General features: G+C 42.1%; 1 protein-coding gene across 2 annotated transcripts in view; it reads left to right on the top strand.

Moving 5' to 3' along the window:
* LOC135388335 (uncharacterized) overlaps positions 1–19,669 on the top strand; it is an 83,921-nt gene that overhangs the window by 34,847 nt on the left and 29,405 nt on the right. The window lies entirely within an intron of this gene.

Below are 19,669 nucleotides of genomic sequence, written 5' to 3'. Positions count from 1 at the left end.
CAGTTTCAGGGTATGTCTGATGTTTCTATATGGGACTCGTTGCTGCTTCCTTTCATTTCTCGCACCACATGGCGGTTTTAAACCATATTTGTCCCGTGGTTAAAGCATTCGTGCTTCGTATACCCATGCATATAGCAAAATGAGGCTGCCGGTGCAGGTAGGTTGCGCCAATCTTTTTCTGCAGCGGACTGTGGGGCCTCATGCGCTGAGCTGTTTTCCAAATACACTGATAATAACTACGGATTGGTAATTTTTCGTAAGCACCGTCAAAGGAACAGACCATGTGCAACCGTTCCTGAATGCGTTTATTCGAAAACTCAACGTGCTGGTATCCATCCAACCAAAAAGGCCCAACAAAGCACTACGTCACACAATGTACGCGAGCCACCACCTTCCTTTCCGTCGTTATCAAGACTATGCTACAAAGTTCACACAATCAATTAACAAAGTCGCAACATACTCCCCCCAAATGAGTTTTCTCATTTCCAGACGTCCGACGTCCAGGGAGTAAAGCAATTGAATGGGTCGTCTACGTGTTGTCCCGTTTGGTAGCCGTACGTTGCACGCCGTGACCTTGCCGTCCCTGCCGCTAAATAGCTCTTCGATTCTGCACAACTTCCACAGCTGACGTGGTCGATGCTCATCGTGCAGGTTAACAACGTCGTCGATCTTTAGTGATGTTGACGATGAAGACTTGGTTGTTTTGGATGCATGAGCTGAACGAAGCTCTTTTAAATATTGTTTGCGCCACCATTTACAGAAGTGAGCAAGATCTTCTTGCCGACTGCTCCACGGGCCGTGCAGCGTAGCTTCAGTAGAAGTAATCTCGTCTCGCTTGGGCGTTGCTAGCGATGTCAACCGCTTTCCCACGAGAAAAACGCTGAAGAAAGGGGGGTGCCCTCTGCACTGTCCACGTAAATGAAGGTGATGGGACGTGAATTTACCACTGCCTCTACTTCAGTTAGCACTGTACGCATCTCTTCAGCGTCCAGAAGCCGCCTTCCCAAAACCCCTTTCAGGAAAGTTTTCACAGTCCTTACTTGTCGCTCGTAGAAGCCGCCCCACCATGGGGTCCGTTCAACGATGAACTTCCATTCGATCTTACAAGTAGAGAAATGATCGGTGACCTCTGGATCCCTTAGGGCGTGCCACAGGCCTATCAGTTCACGTTTGCTTCGTTTAAACGTCAGAAAGTTGTGCGAATAGATGACCCGACAAAGTCCTCTTCGAAAGACGAATCTCCGTAAGGCCTGAAGGAAAGCCCTGGTCGACATATCGCAGGTTAACTCCAGGTGCAGCGCCCTCGTAACTGTACAGACGAATAACACGATGTAACATTTGCGGACGTCTTCGTCCACTTTGACGACCAGAGGTCCCACAAAGTCGATTCCCACGGCTTCGAATGGCCGTGACTTCGTTATCCGGTCCGCTGGTAAAGGGGCTATCGTCTGGTCAGCTGCCTTAGCCTGGAGCCGTTTACAGGTGATGCACTGATGGATCACGCCCTTAACCAGTTGGCGCGCCTGTATGAGCCAAAATTTTTCACGTATGTGAACCACTGTGTCCCTTATACTGGCATGCAGCAAGCGGTGGTGCACCTGCATGACAAGCAGCTTGGTGTAGCGGTGGCTTCCCGGTTAGAGGGTGTCGTTCGTTATACGTCTCGTCACTGAAATTAAGTCGCCCACCTATACGAAGAAGCCCGTCACTGTCGAGAAATGGCGCCAGACCCCTGAGAGGAGACGCATTCGGTAGCTTTACGTTCGTATTTATATTGCTCATTTCACGATGAAACGTCATGTGTTGTATTCTCTTGACCCAGTAGGCCTCTGCGGCTTCTATTTCGTCTGTGGAAAGCGGACCGATCCTTTTCTCTGAACTCCGGAGGTTGTGCACAAATCGCATGATCCATGCTGTAGTCCTGTGAAGTGTTACCGCCGAGTTGAACTTGCATGCCTCCAAAAGAACGGGCACCGGTGATGTAACTGCGCTCAGCACCTCAGTTCTCCGTTCTTCGCGCTCTTCGCTGGACGACCGTGTTGGCGATTGCCAGACTTGTACGTATTTGGAGTATTGTATTTAAAATACTGTGTTTTAAATACAATTTGCAGTATTTTGGTACTCTACTCAATACTTTTTGTTTTGTGTATTTGTACTCTATTTAAAATACATTTTATGGTATTTTCTACTCAATACTCTAATTACATATTTTAGATCTCCCTCTCGAACTTTCTGTGTCTCGTCTTTCCATTATCTTGCTTGTTCAGTGGAAATTCCCTGAATCCATCGGACTCGACCCTCATCCTTGGGGGTGAGGGTTCTATTATGTGTGCCCTGACGTGGTAACGGCGAATTGTGACCTCTCCCAGCAGCAGGGACCTGCTAGGAGTTTGATTTGTTCTGGGTCACATATACTTAGAGTTATATGATATCTCTTTGTCATCTTTTTGGGACTTGTGTTTAGATGACTCCTATCACACAGGGACGGCTTGCATAGTATGCGTGTTTTAGGTGATTCATGTCACATAGCGGCGACTCGCCGCATTGACCACTGACTGGTGACTTTTTGCGTTCAAGGATAAATAGTATCTTAATTGTATTTCAAATACTTTTCGAAGTATTTCGTACTCTATCTTAATTGCTTTAATTTTCACGTATTTATACTCTATCTTAATTACATTCTAAGGTCAGTATTTATTATCTTATCTTAAATACATTTTTGAGTATCTTGTACATGTCTGGCGATTGCTCTACTGGCCACCGGTTATCTCCGTAAACCAGTCATCTTGGGCCCTTCCACCAAAGTTTGTTCTCCACTAGGCTTTTGGCCGTGATTCCTCTGGTCATGAGGTCTGCTGGGCTTTCCTTGCTAGGACAATAGTGCCAAGAGTGCGAAGAACCATTTTCTTGAATTTCGACCACTCTATTTTGTACGAAAGGTTTCCACCTGGTTGCGTTCCCCTGGATCCAGTACAGAGCAATCATGGTGTCGCTCCATAAGTGAATTTCGTCGGTCTTCAACTTGAGATGGCTGGAAATGTACTTAAGCAGCCTCGATGCGATGAGGCACGCCATGAGTTCGAGCCTGGGTAATGTCAGCTTCTTCAACGGTGCAACCCTCGCTTGTGCCAGAAGTAACGAAGTGGTTGCTTCACCCGTTGCATCCTTGACGCAAATGTATGCAGCTGCAGCGTATGCTAAGGGACTGGCGTCCGTGTAGATATGCAGCATCCGGCGGACAACTTTGCCATCCACGCCGTGCGCATAGAATCGTGGAATTTGTATCATCTCTAGGAGCGGTAAACCCTCGCACCACTTGTGCCCTTTCTGCTTTGTCGTTCGATAGAGCATCATCCCAGTTGAGCTTGAGCTGCCACGTCCGTTGAAATCAAATCTTTGCTTTCACAAGGAAAGGTGAAAGGAATCCCATGGGGTCGTAAAGTATTTTCCGTTGTTTGAAGAAGGAACCGCTTTGTAGCCTTCCGCTGCTGCGCGAATTGGAGCTCATAGGAACATCAACGCATCCACTGTTGGATTCCACGTCAGACCAAGCACCTCGTGGACCCCAGTGACTTCACCCAATGGCGCGGCTCCCGTCGCCTCAGATTGAAAACGGCCTCTCATCAGACTGCTGTTAGACGCCCACTTGTGGAGCTTCATGGACGCTGCTCAGAAGATGTCGCTGGCTTCTCGGTAAATCTTGTCGGTTGACTCCTCTGATTCTCCAACTGAGAGGTCGTCGACGTAGAGAGACGTCCTGAGCAGCTGGCAGGTGCTGGGGTACTTTACTTCCATAGTCTCGATGTGGTGTTGGAGAGTGGTTGCTAGTAAGAAAGGGCTCGACGTTGTGCCGAACGGCACCCTTGTCATCCGAAACGTTACGATGTCCTGCAAAGGATGACCAGGTGTAAGAGTTTCCTGCAGCCAGAGGAAACGGAGCTCGTCCCTGTTGTTGTCGTTGACGCTAATCTGTAGGAACGCCTTTTCAATATCGGCCACTAACGCTACCCGATACTTCCGGAAATTTAGCAATAAGGCGACCAAATCCGAGTTGAGGTTGGGGCTACTCTCCAGGTTGTCGTTACAGTATGTTGTTACAGTGCACCACCGCACAGTCTCCACTGACCGCACCCTGGACACACCAACAAAACGCTGTTTCAGTAGCCCTGAGTCCCTTTCCAAGGCTTAAAACCTTCCCACTGACGAACACCCAGTAATAGTCGCAACCGCAGCAGTACAGGATAAAGAAATCCTTCTCGCCACACCCGATTGTACGTCCGCGACCAGCAAACCAAGGTCTTTTCCTTTGATGTCCTTGCTGACTCTTGGTAGAAACTGTTCGCAAATTTTGTCCGTCTCGAGAACTTCAACCGAAAAGTTCCCTTTAGTTCTTCTTTCCCGTGTCAGCAACACCCTTCTCAAAGTGCGCTCGGAGAGTCGACCTCCAAAGACTTCCACGGTGAGATCTTCTTCAGCCAGAAATATGTACCCCAGTTTCCTAGACATTCTTTTCGTGATAAGGAACCGCTGGCTTCCTCCATCAAGAATGATCCTTGCTAGCGACGCGGCCCTTCGGCCAGCTACGCAGGCTGCTGCAGGCTGCTTTGCAGGGGAACCGTGGTATTCTCTGTGCTGCTAGCGGTAGAGTGCAGACTCACCGGTGCTGATGACTTAACAGCGTCTTCTATTTCTCCACTCTCCCTGCGCGGCTCCCCCCGCTGGTAACCCGGATCGCAATCTGAAAATGCATGTCTTCCAGAGCATCGCTGACAGAGTATCTTTCTCTTGCATGCCTTAGTGACAGGTGATACGGTCTGGTACATCGGTAGCATCTCCCTTCCAACTTTAGCATTTCCTTTTTCTTGGTCAACACAATATCGGCGTCACAGTCCTCGGTTCCGTGTTTTCTGGATTCGCAAAACAAACAACTCGGTCGTCCTTCAACGTGCTGCAATGCCGCTGCTGAAGCTGCGTTTTGTCTCGCCTGTTTCTTGTGAGTCACGCCCTTAGGGTGACCCCCGTTGTCGGTCTTCTGCACTGAAGCTAAACGCTCTCGGCTCTCCACTTCAATCCCCAGCAATTGCAGAAGATCGGCCACCTTCTTCCGATACTTCGTCACTGCGGACTCTAAAGTCCTAGTATTCACGTTATCGCCGCTTTCGTTGCTCGACGAACTGTTGGTCCCTTACTGTGTAGAGTCCACCGCTGTCTTCCGACTGTACTGTAGAACAAGGTCCTTCGGAAGGGACCGCAGCAGTACAGGATAAAGCAGGGAGCAGTAGGAATCCTCAGCTACACCAAGAACGTTCAGATTACGCATGTGCGCTCGCCGCAGCTGCGTCGCCCGTCAGCAACGACTTCAAGTAGCTGAACTTGTCACACAGAGACATGTCCGATGAAGCAGCCTGTCGAACTGCTCCCAGAAAGGGTGCCAGTTCTTCTGTTTCCCATGGAATTTCAGCAACTCCAGCCTGGGAAGCTTCACTTTCACTGATCATCGTTCTGTCATCGCAGGCGGTGGCATCATTCGCTGAACCTGACTACCTTTGTACTTCAACTTTATGCAGGTCATCACCTCATCGTCGCACTCGCATATCTTGTCTTGCTCCTCTTGCTCGACGCCACTTTCTTCAATTTGTGCATCCACACCGTTGAGTTGGCGTTGAAACGTGAGCAAGCGTTCGATCAGCACCTCCGCGTCTTTCGTTGCAATCTGTCCTGACCCGCCAAGTAAACCATTCGCTACGTTGAGCAGACGGGATAGTTGAGACCAAAGAGGGCTTGTCGCTTTTTCGTGAGGTTTGACATGCATGCCTGCCCTTCAACGCTGTCCAAAGTTCAGTAAGTCGTTGCAGGAGTCCTCTGTCCTCCCGGGTTTCGGCACCATATAGTAACTACGGATGGGTAACTTTTCGTAATCAGCGTCAAAGGAACAGATCCCGTCCAACCGTTCCTGAATGCGTTTATTCGAAAACTCAACGTGCTCGTATCCATCGAACCAAAAATGCCCAACAAAGCACTACGTCACACAATGCACGCGAGCCTCCACCTTCCTTTTCGTCGTTGTCAAGACCATGCTACAAAGTTCACACAATCAATTAAAGTCCCAACAACACTATTTAGTTAGTGTCTGCGTGGGCCCACATTACACTATTCTGGTTAGGTATTTGGAAGGAAAAGGAATGATAGCGCTGCACGTAGACATGGATACTACCGGTCCATTACTCTATAGCATAAAAGGGTGACAGTTGGAAGGGCGCCCCACGAAGTAGGCGGCTCTCATTAGCCTTCGAGAGTATGGTGCTGCAAAAGCAACATCTAAACCCGTGTTCATGTCCCATATTTCACATTGTCAGTCTCTCATGTTCGCGCAATGTTCCTAAAGTCTACATCCCCATCGTGGTTTCGAAAAAGCGGTTGAACACGTAGGAGTTTCTATTTTCTGAAGCGTTTATTTATTTATTTATTTATTTATTTATTTACTCTTGTACCTCAAGGGCCCACGGGCATTACATGAGGGGTGTACAAAAAAGTGGCGAGTTCAGTAAGTGGTACAAAACCAATCTACAGCAACACCTGCGAGCTACAATTATAGCACAAACTTAAAATTATACAATGTTTACACATAATGGCCTACACTGTTTCATAGCCTACACATATTACTTTTATTTCGAAATCAAATAACAACGTCGCCTGTCTCAACGTCGTGCAAAATCACAACTCATTTTATTATTTCTATCATAATTCGTCCGCTACCGCAGAAATGTTCTGGACAGCAGCTTGTTGTACAGCCTTGCAGCTTGTTTCGACGAGCTAGTCGCGCACACCTGGTAATGGGCACACCTGGGAGTGGTGTGGTAGCCCTCGCACCCTCCTTTCTCCAGTATCCGTTCAGAAGACTGCAAAATGCTCGGAATATCTAAGCATCCACTGCACCTATCGCTAGAACGAGAAATTAGCCGAACGGTATATTCTTACCCTTTTCCGACACCCGTACAGCAAAGGTAGACGAAACCCGAACAACAGCACTATGGAGTTGAGAACCAGGCTTTAGTCTTTTCACTTCTTGGACGAGAACCCTTACTGATGTGGGCACAATCCTCCCGTATCCATTCGCGTTTCTGGAACAACCCACCCTTGCAGAAGCTTCTTCTTGCGTTGAAGAATGTCAACTCTTTTTTGTCAGCGCTTTTTGGCCACCAGGCCGCTTCCAATACGCTCTGCAAGTAGGTCATGTCCTTCAGGGCAGCTCCTTAATCTCCCCTTTATCTCAGCCTCTGACGTAACCTAACGCGGCACATGACTGGCGGACCCCCAGCACAACAAACTGGACGCGGAGAGCCCACGTGGGTCGGCTCACGTGGCAAAGAAGCAACGAAGTAACCGCAACCACAACATCAGGCACGTTGGTTACTTCGCACCGACCGGTGAGTGGAGGAACGCTGCCCATGTGACTTCTCCGTCCCCTCCAGCGCAAAGGTTCAACTTGCACAGCACATTTCCACTGTTATGACCACTGCTCCATCATCAAACAATCCAAACAAACAACATCATCCAAAACAAAAGGAGACCTCGTATGACCCTGGGTGTTCCTCCGTTTGGCAATGTATTGTGCCCTTGTCTGCAAAAATAGGACGTTTCACGTAACGAAAAAAAAAAAATCGTATTGGAAAAATGACCGTATCCTTTGGTGCACGGCCAAATGCGTATGAAATGAGATAGCATTACGAAAGACAAGGACTCCAGAGTAGTAATAGGTGGGGTCCATTTGACCGATATTGCCACCAGGGCAGCGCCACCGTCGCGTCTGCGCCGACTTTTTTCGGGTATTTTTCCCCACGCGGCGCCAGTGCGGAGGGTTGTCCGCGAGCTTATAACATGCAGAGACATGCAAAGAAGGGTCATACACAAAAAGTACGAGTGAAAATATATTTATTAATGCCAATTGTAATGCCAATCAAGTTGCGATATATTTATTAAAGCCAATTGTGCTGGGAATTGTGCCAATTGTGATGCCAATCAGGTGAAGGAGAAAAACCCAGCCGAAAAACCTTCACGACCTGTAACTGAAGAAACACAATACACATAATAAAGAATATACTTACTCATTACCAATTTCACAGCTTCCATATGGGTATGACTCAATGGCGTTAAAGAGGTATCTCTACTTCTTTCGTCATTTTTCAATCCACACCGAATTTTTTCGCGACTTTTTCCTGTGCGCGACAGGCGGCGCTCGTGTGGAGGGCTGCTGCAGTGGGTGGAGCGTGGCCGGATGTTTGCGTGAGCGCTTACCAGCTAACATTTTTCATCCTGGGCCGACTTCTTTCGTCATTTTTCAATCTGTGCCGAATTGAATCGCAATTTTTTTTCCAGCTACAACAGGTGTGCAGTAGGCGATTTACATGCAAAGGATAGCCGTACACAAAAGTACAAGTGAAAATATATTTATTCAAGTCATTAGTGTCAGGAATTATGTTATGACTCTATGTGAAGGAGAAAAACCCGGCCAAAAACCTGAAGCAGAAGAAACACAATACATGTAACAAAGATTATACTTATTACAGGTATGATGCAATAGCATTGAAGGGGTGTCACGGATCAGACGCAATATTTTTTATTAGTGGCAATCACACGTTTTCAATGAATCAGAAGGGATAGCACATTTTAATCAAAGAATATATTTTTAATCATTACGATTACAATCAAAATTACAAGTTTTATTATAAAAATTCTGAGACTTGAGAACCTGATAGATGTAAGTAATTTCGAGCACAGTAGCTAACTTTAATATTCCATCATGACACAAATAATCAGTTTCTTATGATTTGAATAGCGCAGACACAAGGAAATAATTCGAATCAGCACATAACATTAATAGAGAACCAATCCTCCAAATGTAGAGAAGTAATAGCTACACCATATCAAAACGAGAAACGAGCGCCACATTTAATCAAAGAAGATATTCTTAATCAATATGATTACAAACAAAATTACAAGTTGTATTATAAAAAGTCTAATATTCCTATACGTGAGAACCATCAGTGCAATAGCAGGAAGTTCTGACAGATGTATGTGAACAGCAGAGAACCTGGAAGACCATGGGACACGAACACAAGAGGAAATAAAATCTATAACAATACATTGGTTAATCAAAACAACAGAGGAGAATAATCTATCACTTTAACTATCATAAAATCATTATCCTGACTTCCACAATACAATTTTCATTCTAAGAGACACTACAAGCTTTACTTTGTTTTAAGAATCCGACACAGAAAATATGTTAAAAAATTAACTTCACCACATAGCACGCTCCTAGCCAACAATCAGCTCTAATAATATCTGCCCTGATTTGTTGAAGACGGGAGGCATACACCTGACAGTTATGAACATTTTCGAGCGCAATAGAGAAGATTATTCCAACATTACACAATTAATCATTTTCTTATTAAGTAAACAGCATAGACATACGGAAATAATGCGAAACACGATCAACAGCTAATAGAGAACCAAAACATATCACATAAACAACAGACACATGCAGGAAAATAAATGAAAAAGAATCTATCAAAACGATAAACATGCACGGATGAATGTCAGAGAAACACTTTGAACGCCACATGATGAATAATTTAATACAGCACAGAGCTAACGCTGAATAGCAGAGAAACAATCTAAACGGCGCATCTACCAACGTGTAAACAACAGTCAGGAAAATATTACTGAAACAGCTAATAGAGAGCCAAAATCCAACACGTAAACAAGAGGTACACAAAGGATAAATAGTTGAAGAACAATCTAACAAAACAAGAAACATGCATGAATGAATAGCAGAGAAACACTCTAAACGGTGCATCTACCAACGGTAAACAACAGACACATGCAGGAAAATAATTGAAAAAGAATCAATCAAAACGATAAACATGCACGGATGAATGGCAGAGAAAGGCTTTGAACGATGCATCTGCCAACATGTAAACAACACACAGGAAAATAATAGCGAAACATTACAATTTGAAATAATATATCTTTTGAACTATCATAAAATCAACCTTGCGAGCTAACAATATCCTACTCAGGCACTATATACGTTACCTTGACAGAGTTATCCAAACACGCACCACAGCTATACTTTCCACAGTACAACCAGACTCGAGACACGGTGGGGTCACTCTCTCCATCTATACAGCCCAAAAGCGGGGAACCTGTTGTCAATCTGCGGGGTGGGGAAATCCTCTCTCTTTTTCAAATTCTTTCCTCCAAAAAGGAAATATTCTTAGGACCGGTGTACAGAGGCGAAATTTTTTATTGATCGCAAATAGACATTGGAATTATTCGATTCTAAAGAACACAATAAGAATTCTATCAACAACAAAAAAATCTAAGAATAGACGTTCTAAGCAAATGAGAAATATTATCGACGCAAACAATACCAAATGAGAAACGATGAATTTTATTGTATTTCAGATCAGACAAAACTATTAGGCATACATTATTCTCAACTCACAAATATCATTCGATTGAATATCTGAAGCAAAGAGAGAAAGTCAAATTTATTCAATGATAGAAACAATACTCGTTCGAAAACGAGAATCAAATTTAATTACATCGTTTTATGTTAACTTTGCAATACACGCAGAAGTCGCAAACAACTCATCTGAAATGCAAATTATTGTGTTTGCTATAGCGGAAATCAACGCACACAACTTAAAAATACATTCCCAACTAGTAGAATATTTTTATTAATATCAATCGAGTGATCATCTGAAACAAAGTCAAAAGCAGTAATTAATTTAGGCAAACATTTTTTCATAATCACACAGCGCAAATATACATCACAGAAACATGTCTTTTTTCATTCAGGACCCACTAGTGGAAACGAAGTGAGAGAGTTCCCGTACACATTCGTTAAGGTTACGCCCGCAGGGAGTAGGGGAATCCAAACAATGGTCTAGGTATTCAAAGCCACAAAATCGCTCCTACAAGTCAAGTTAGGGAAGGAGGGTCTCTTGCGCTGTCTTGTACATAGAATCACTGAAAGCAAACGTTTTTCCTTTACACATCACATCTTTTTTGTAAATTGACTTTCATAGTTCTAACGCCAGGTGGAAGATTATGAACCTGATAATAAAATTTTAATAAATAAAATTAGCACCAATATGATTTAATTAAATGTCGAGGCGCACTACAAAACAGAACAGACAATTGCTATACATTGAGTAGATGGACGGATTTTGTACTCGTTACCATACGTCATGGGAGGACCTGATAAAAAGCTGCTTCGAAAAGGAGGAGCCGCGAAACGATTCATTTATCGCTGCATTTCAATACGTCCTAGACATGGTCGTATTCGGAGATATGGCACAAATTATGGAATTCAAGATGCGAGAACTTGTATGCCGAATCTACAATAGCTATAAAAATATTTGCACGTCATCATCGGAAGGACCACTTGGGTTGATGGTGGAGTTTTTGAGGTTTGCTAACGAAGAATTGAAATACACTAGACCAAATGTAATTGTAATCATTGCAATGGGTATTGCATTAATCAAGAAAGCATTCAGATCAAATTATCATATACAAGCAGTCTATATCGCACGATTCATTACGGATTTGTTGAAATTACACCTAACGGTTGAAATGGAAAGTACATAAAAAATATTATCACGTGATATATTCCACTAGAGCCACTACACATTTATTTTATTCTACCAGTCAAGGATGTCGAATGAACAGAAGTTCAATATTGTCGTGCAAGGTCTGATGTATCATCACTTATTGAAACTCAACAAACATATCAATTGTGGTGGGCCACCGGACGATTTTCATCTAATACTCTCTTGTACGCCATTCAAGAATCTTCATACAAAGAAAGGAAGCATCAATAAGAGACTGTGCAAATTCGTCGCAACAAAGTGCAAGTTGTTGAAGCAATACAAACACGGCGACAACATATCACCTGCGTTAATCAACGCTGGATTCAAGCGCCCAATAATCAGAATAAATTACTTGATGTCTTCGGAATTCATCAATCAAGACAACAAACGAAAACTTCGGAGTTTGGAATATAATTGTAATTTATCGAAATAAACAAGTGTATAATTGAAATAATAATTGTATTCTTTGTCATAATTCTAATGTATTCTACACAGCGCAACGAAAACAGCTTATGACTAGATTGAAGATTGCTAAGGAGACACTACATACAAGGATCTTCGCATGGAATCAGCGCTGGCAATCAAAGATTTTTTTACACGACCACACTCTATACAACACCGACACCCGAAGGAAAGAATTGTAGAAGAATCGATAATAGAAATTTAGAGGCATGTTACATCAATCTTTGTTTACAAAGAGGATCACTAATATTTTGCGAAAGCTTATTTTACGAATTAAATTGCACAGTGTATATATTTTCTCAGACTATTGGGCAGTTGACAATACTATATTGAAAGGAATCTATTATCAAATGACGCGAAGGTGGAGTCTACAATTCTAATCATCATAACATGCGGCACACAATTCCAATAATATTTTGGGAGAATCGAATCACGCAACTGTCATCAGAAATGTTTAACTAATGAAGATGAGCACTATGCATAAGATATGTAATTATAATAAGTAAATATTCCTTTTGCAAACATAACCAAAGCAGCACACATAAACGTAGCTTCAATTCACAGAATGTACCCGAGGTTTTTAATTAGCCATACTGAAAAACTATGACTCTATTCGATATGTCACGGCATATGAGGCACTACGAATGGAAGGACATACATTAATTTTAGAAGATTTTAGCTCATAATGAATCAAAACGCAATCTCCAACACCAAAGGTTCGTGTTTAAATTTTCAAAGTCAAAACTGTACACTTTCTTACAATTTTTTTAAGATGTAGATTAAAAAGCTGTCTATATAGTCACACATTGTATACAATATATTTGTTTGTACATTAATTGATAAAATTTATCAGATCACATTCCGGAGCAGTGGAGACTATCAGTAAGTGTTTAATTAAAACTGCTGCCGCAATTTACGAACTGAGTTGTAGAAAGCGTAATTTCACAGCTTTAGCTGGCTCACTTTGATACGCGAAGGTTTTAAGAACTCTTTTGCGATGACAAAGAATTTAATCGAGTGTATTGATGTTTTCTATATACTCTATAACGTAATGTGAATTCTCCACGACGTGGATAGTAAAAGTTACGAATATTTTTCGAACAAAATTTACTTAAAACTCGGAGAAAGGGTCACTCGCGTCGTCGAATGCGTTTCGGCAACACGCCGGGCAGCGTTTCCCGGACACCCTTCCGAAACCGAACGCGATTCGGCGCCCAACGCGTTAACGCGGCACCCCAACGCGAGCGTGTTGCTTTCTTCCGGAAACGGGTTCGTCGACGCGGGTGACCCTTTCTCCGAGTTTTAAGTAAATTTTGTTCGAAAAATATTCGTAACTCTTACTATCCACGTCGTGGAGAATTCACATTACGTTATAGAGTATATAGAAAACATCAATACACTCGATTAAATTCTTTGTCATCGCAAAAGAGTTCTTAAAACCTTCGCGTATCAAAGTGAGCCAGCTAAAGCTGTGAAATTACGCTTTCTACAACTCACTTCGTAAATTGCGGCAGCAGTTTTAATTAAACACTTACTGATAGTCTCCACTGCTCCGGAATGTGATCTGATAAATTTTATCAATTAATGTACAAACAAATATCTTGTATACAGTGTGTGACTATATAGACAGCTTTTTAATCTACATCTTAAAAAAATTGTAAGAAAGAGTGTACAGTTTTGACTTTGAAAATTTAAACACGAACCTTTGGTGTTGGAGATTGCGTTTTGATTCATTATGAGCTAAAATCTTCTAAAATTAATGTATGTCCTTCCATTTGTAGTGCCTCATATGCCGTGACATATCGAATAGAGTCATAGTTTTTCAGTATGGCTAATTAAAAACCTCGGGTACATTCTGTGAATTGAAGCTACGTTTATGTGTGCTGCTTTGGTTATGTTTGCAAAAGGAATATTTACTTATTATAATTACATATCTTATGCATAGTGCCCATCTTCATTAGTTAAACATTTCTGATGACAGTTGCGTGATTCGATTCTCCCAAAATATTATTGGAATTGTGTGCCGCATGTTATGATGATTAGAATTGTAGACTCCACCTTCGCGTCATTTGATAATAGATTCCTTTCAATATAGTATTGTCAACTGCCCAATAGTCTGAGAAAATATATACACTGTGCAATTTAATTCGTAAAATAAGCTTTCGCAAAATATTAGTGATCCTCTTTGTAAACAAAGATTGATGTAACATGCCTCTAAATTTCTATTATCGATTCTTCTACAATTCTGTCCTTCGGGTGTCGGTGTTGTATAGTGTGTGGTCGTGTAAAAAAATATCTTTGATTGCCAGCGCTGATTCCATGCGAAGATCCTTGTATGTAGTGTCTCCTTAGCAATCTTCAATCTAGTCATAAGCTGTTTTCGTTGCGCTGTGTAGAATACATTAAAATTATGACAAAGAATACAATTATTATTTCAATTATACACTTGTTTATTTCGATAAATTACAATTCTATTCCAAACTCCGAAGTTTTCGTTTGTTGTCTTGATTGATGAATTCCGAAGACATCAAGTAATTTATTCTGATTATTGGGCGCTTGAATCCAGCGTTGATTAACGCAGGTGATATGTTGTCGCCGTGTTTGTATTGCTTCAACAACTTGCACTTTGTTGCGACGAATTTGCACAGTCTCTTATTGATGCTTCCTTTCTTTGTATGAAGATTCTTGAATGGCGTACAAGAGAGTATTAGATGAAAATCGTCCGGTGGCCCACCACAATTGATATGTTTGTTGAGTTTCAATAAGTGATGATACATCAGACCTTGCACGACAAATTTTGAACTTCTGTTCATTCGACATCCTTGACTGGTAGAATAAAATAAATGTGTAGAGGCTCTAGTGGAATATATCACGTGATAAGATTTTTTATGTACTTTCCATTTCAACCGTTAGGTGTAATTTCAACAAATCCGTAATGAATCGTGCGATATAGACTGCTTGTATATGATAATTTGATCTGATTGCTTTCTTGATTAATGCAATACCCATTGCAATGATTACAATTACATTTGGTCTAGTGTATTTCAATTCTTCGTTAGCAAACCTCAAAAACTCCACCATCAACCCAAGTGGTCCTTCCGATGATGACGTGCAAATATTTTTATAACTATTGTAGATTCGGCATACAAGTTCTCGCATCTTGAATTCCATAATTTGTGCCATATCTCCGAATACGACCATGTCTAGGACGTATTGAAATGCAGCGATAAATGAATCGTTTCGCGGCTCCTCCTTTTCGAAGCAGCTTTTTATCAGGTCCTCCCATGACGTATGGTAACGAGTACAAAATCCGTCCATCTCTTCAATGTATAGCAATTGTCTGTTCTGTTTTGTAGTGCGCCTCGACATTTAATTAAATCATATTGGTGCTAATTTTATTTATTAAAATTTTATTATCAGGTTCATAATCTTCCACCTGGCGTTAGAACTATGAAAGTCAATTTACAAAAAAGATGTGATGTGTAAAGGAAAAACGTTTGCTTTCAGTGATTCTATGTACAAGACAGCGCAAGAGACCCTCCTTCCCTAACTTGACTTGTAGGAGCGATTTTGTGGCTTTGAATACCTAGACCATTGTTTGGATTCCCCTACTCCCTGCGGGCGTAACCTTAACGAATGTGTACGGGAACTCTCTCACTTCGTTTCCACTAGTGGGTCCTGAATGAAAAAAGACATGTTTCTGTGATGTATATTTGCGCTGTGTGATTATGAAAAAATGTTTGCCTAAATTAATTACTGCTTTTGACTTTGTTTCAGATGATCACTCGATTGATATTAATAAAAATATTCTACTAGTTGGGAATGTATTTTTAAGTTGTGTGCGTTGATTTCCGCTATAGCAAACACAATAATTTGCATTTCAGATGAGTTGTTTGCGACTTCTGCGTGTATTGCAAAGTTAACATAAAACGATGTAATTAAATTTGATTCTCGTTTTCGAACGAGTATTGTTTCTATCATTGAATAAATTTGACTTTCTCTCCGCTTTCTCTCTCTTTGCTTCAGATATTCAATCGAATGATATTTGTCAGTTGAGAATAATGTATGCCTAATAGTTTTGTCTGATCTGAAATACAATAAAATTCATCGTTTCTCATTTGGTATTGTTTGCGTCGATATTTCTCATTTGCTTAGAAAGTCTATTCTTAGATTTTTTTTTTGATAGAATTCTTATTGTGTTCTTTAGAATCGAATAATTCCAATGTCTATTTGCGATCAATAAAAAATTTCGCCTCTGTACGCCGGTCCTAAGAATATTTCCTTTTTGGAGGAAAGAATTTGAAAAAGAGAGAGGATTTCCCCACCCCGCAGATTGACAACAGGTTCCCCGCTTTTGGGCTGTATAGATGGAGAGAGTGACCCCACCGGTCTGCATAGATGGAGAGAGTGACCCCACCGTGTCTCGTGAAGCGAAAGCGAAAATATCATACGAGGAGAGGATTAGAACCCTACCAGAATCGTGGATAGTGAAGAAATTGTACCTTAGCATGATATATAAAGACATTCACACCAGATGGAGAAGAAAGACGACAGGTTGGAAGAGAGAAATTGGAGTCACCGAAAAGACACTCGACGACGAGTGTCTTCGAGTGTCAATCGAATGATATTTGTGAGTTGAGAATAATGTATGCCTAATAGTTTTGTCTGATCTGAAATACAATAAAATTCATCGTTTCTCATTTGGTATTGTTTGCGTCGATAATATTTCTCATTTGCTTAGAAAGTCTATTCTTAGATTTTTTTTTTGATAGAATTCTTATTGTATTCTTTAGAGTCGAATAATTCCAATGTCTATTTGCGATCAATAAAAAATTTCGCCTCTGTACACCGGTCCTAAGAATATTTCCTTTTTGGAGGAAAGAATTTGAAAAAGAGAGAGGATTTCCCCACCCCGCAGATTGACAACACAGTTCCCCACTTTTGGGCTGTATAGATGGAGAGAGTGACCCCACCGGTCTGCATAGATGGAGAGAGTGACCCCACCGGGCTCGTGAAGCGAAAGCGAAAATATCATACGAGGAGAGGATTAGAACCCTACCAGAATCGTGGATAGTGAAGAAATTGTACCTTAGCATGATATATAAAGACATTCACACCAGATGGAGAAGAAAGACGACAGGTTGGAAGAGAGAAATTGGAGTCAGCGAAAAGACACTCGACGACGAGGCAATAAATCACAGAAGGGAGATTCGCGACCTAACCAGGCAATGGGAAACAAGAAAATGGCAAAACGGCGTACGCAAGAAAAAGGCTCTAACGACCTACGCGGAAGGGAAAACTGAGATCTCTGCGGAAAGATGTTATGACAACTCTGTTGGTAGCGCGCTTTTATTTGAAGCAAGGGCAGGAGTGCTAAGGACCAGGCAATGGTGGAAGAAAATACGGGACAAAACAGAAGACGAGCACCCTCCGGAGACGATGAAAACAGTATGCGCCATCTGTGAGGAAACAGTGGAGACAACCGAGCACATTGTGTTGAATTGCCAACGTATCCCTCCAAAGGCAGAGGCAGTTTCTTTGAAAGAGGCGCTGGGCTTTGGCACATATGCACATATTAATACAACCAAAAGAAGGCTGGAATATTGGTGGGGGGAAACCAACAAGGAGCACATATAAGGAACTTTAAACTGGCTAGGACACGCAGAGCTCACTGCCGTGACCACCCGTTACAAAGGGCGCAGCCAACAAGATCATCATCATCATCATCATCGAGTCTGGTTGTACCATGGAGGAAGGAAACACAGGAGCGGCCCTTCCAACTTTTTGCCATTGAGACGGGCGTGCCAGCTTCGCACTGAATTCTGGGATGCTCCTGTCTACCATGTGACCGCTCACGTGACCCCAAGAGCATGCGCAGGCCAGCTGCCAAAGCAGACGACGGGAGTCGTGATTGTCTTGCGGTTCAGATATCTGCATTGTGATGAACGCCGCGCGTCCAGTTTTATTTGTGTGTGTTCGGAAGTTTGCTCGGTTTACCCTTCTACTGCAATACCGGTCACGGTCAGCAGGACAAGCACGTAGGACCAGAAACATCATTCGTGGCAGCGACCTTTGTGTGAAGATGTGGCCACGTTTTGTGTGTTTGTTGCTGAAGTGGTAAAGCATGCGAGTAATCAAACTGGTACAACAATGGAGGAAATCAAATGAATCTTAAGCTGTAGCACAGCGTCCGTTTGTAAGGGAACGATTCAAGATGACTCTCACAGACAAGAGTACGAAACAACCGATCCAGTACGTACTTACCAATGAAATGTTATTCCCGTGACAGAGCTGATTTCTGTTGAACGGCAGCCGCAACCGCGGTAAGAACACGTTAACAAAACGTTGTTTCCGCAATGGTGCTCACATTTTAAGAGTAAATGAGTTTGGAAAGGCATAAAAGCACAGAAAGGAGCACGAGCAACAAAGCGTTGCTAAATCGAAACTTGGTGGACAGGAAGTAATGGCGGTTTTGACAGGAGCGACCGCCAGAGGGGTCCCACGGAAATCTGTTCGAAACGGCCGCTCCTGTGTTTCCTTCCTCCATGGGTTGTACTGTGGAAAGTATAGCTGTGGTGCGTGTTTGGATAACTCTGTCAAGGTAACGTTTATAGTGCCTGAGTAGGATATTGTTAGCTCGCAAGGTTGATTTTATGATAGTTCAAAAGATATATTATTTCAAATTGTAATGTTTCGCTATTATTTTCCTGTGTGTTGTTTACATGTTGGCAGATGCATCGTTCAAAGCCTTTCTCTGCCATTCATCCGTGCATGTTTATCGTTTTGATTGATTCTTTTTCAATTATTTTCCTGCATGTGTCTGTTGTTTACCGTTGGTAGATGCACCGTTTAGAGTGTTTCTCTGCTATTCATTCATGCATGTTTCTTGTTTTGTTAGATTGTTCTTCAACTATTTATCCTTTGTGTACCTCTTGTTTACGTGTTGGATTTTGGCTCTCTATTAGCTGTTTCAGTAATATTTTCCTGACTGTTGTTTACACGTTGGTAGATGCGCCGTTTAGATTGTTTCTCTGCTATTCAGCGTTAGCTCTGTGCTGTATTAAATTATTCATCATGTGGCGTTCAAAGTGTTTCTCTGACATTCATCCGTGCATGTTTATCGTTTTGATAGATTCTTTTTCATTTATTTTCCTGCATGTGTCTGTTGTTTATGTGATATGTTTTGGTTCTCTATTAGCTGTTGATCGTGTTTCGCATTATTTCCGTATGTCTATGCTGTTTACTTAATAAGAAAATGATTAATTGTGTAATGTTGGAATAATCTTCTCTATTGCGCTCGAAAATGTTCATAACTGTCAGGTGTATGCCTCCCGTCTTCAACAAATCAGGGCAGATATTATTAGAGCTGATTGTTGGCTAGGAGCGTGCTATGTGGTGAAGTTAATTTTTTAACATATTTTCTGTGTCGGATTCATAAAACAAAGTAAAGCTTGTAGTGTCTCTTAGAATGAAAATTGTATTGTGGAAGTCAGGATAATGATTTTATGATAGTTAAAGTGATAGATTATTCTCCTCTGTTGTTTTGA

Source organism: Ornithodoros turicata, chromosome 3 (genome assembly GCF_037126465.1).
Source record: "Ornithodoros turicata isolate Travis chromosome 3, ASM3712646v1, whole genome shotgun sequence".
In the NCBI taxonomy this organism is placed as follows: Eukaryota; Metazoa; Arthropoda; class Arachnida; order Ixodida; family Argasidae; genus Ornithodoros; species Ornithodoros turicata.
Note: the sequence above shows the minus strand (reverse complement) of the source record. Positions and strands in the feature narration are given on the sequence as shown.